The sequence below is a fragment of the Littorina saxatilis genome, unplaced genomic scaffold (genome assembly GCF_037325665.1).
Source record: "Littorina saxatilis isolate snail1 unplaced genomic scaffold, US_GU_Lsax_2.0 scaffold_252, whole genome shotgun sequence".
NCBI lineage: Eukaryota > Metazoa > Mollusca > Gastropoda > Littorinimorpha > Littorinidae > Littorina > Littorina saxatilis.
Genome location: NW_027127093.1, coordinates 27,812 through 28,562, shown reverse-complemented (window position 1 = coordinate 28,562; position 751 = coordinate 27,812).

The following is a 751-nucleotide window of genomic DNA, read 5'->3' as shown; positions in this document are numbered from 1 at the left end:
TTGTTAGTGCTGTTGATTAAGTGTCTGACTTTATTTCTGTTCTTTCATCGTTGGTGTTCTTGTTCGGGCAGCAGTCAGTAAGTAAGGCTGTACTTTTTGTAGTGGTTTTAGTTGTATCACTGGATGATGGGTTTCACTGTAATCGATTGAGGTAGTTCTCAATAGCTGATGTACAATATTCAAGGAAAAGGCGTCATTTCGTCTTCTTCTTGTCGAACACACGTTATATTGTCAGCCCGGACAGCGAGACGAATGATGCCGTCTTCTCCAGCTCTTCCTTTCCTACGTTCAGCTTGCAGTGAAGGGAGACAGCAGTTGGCCACACGGTTTTCCTCACGTCATTTGAAAGTGGTAATGATTCGTTCCCCAGAAACTGATTAACCCGACTAAATGTACAATACAGGTCTATGAACAACTGGCCCTCGTAGCACAGTGGTTAGCGAATCGGGCTGCGGGCCGGGAGGTCGTGGGTTCGATTCACATCAGAGTCATGTGGGTTTTTCGGGCTATCCATTACATCTTCGTCACAAAAAATTGGTTGACTAAAATCAACATGGCCGAAGAAATTTTTTCATAAAAGAAGCGGTATTGTACGGGTACGGGCACATGTTAAATTTGGGTTACATGTGTTGCAGAGTATTTGAATATCCGTAGGCATAAAAACATGCAAAGAAGAGTGATAGGTCCCTGTTGTGAATATAGTCAAAAGGATAAATTAATTACTTATGTTTCACACTAGTTTTGCTGTTAC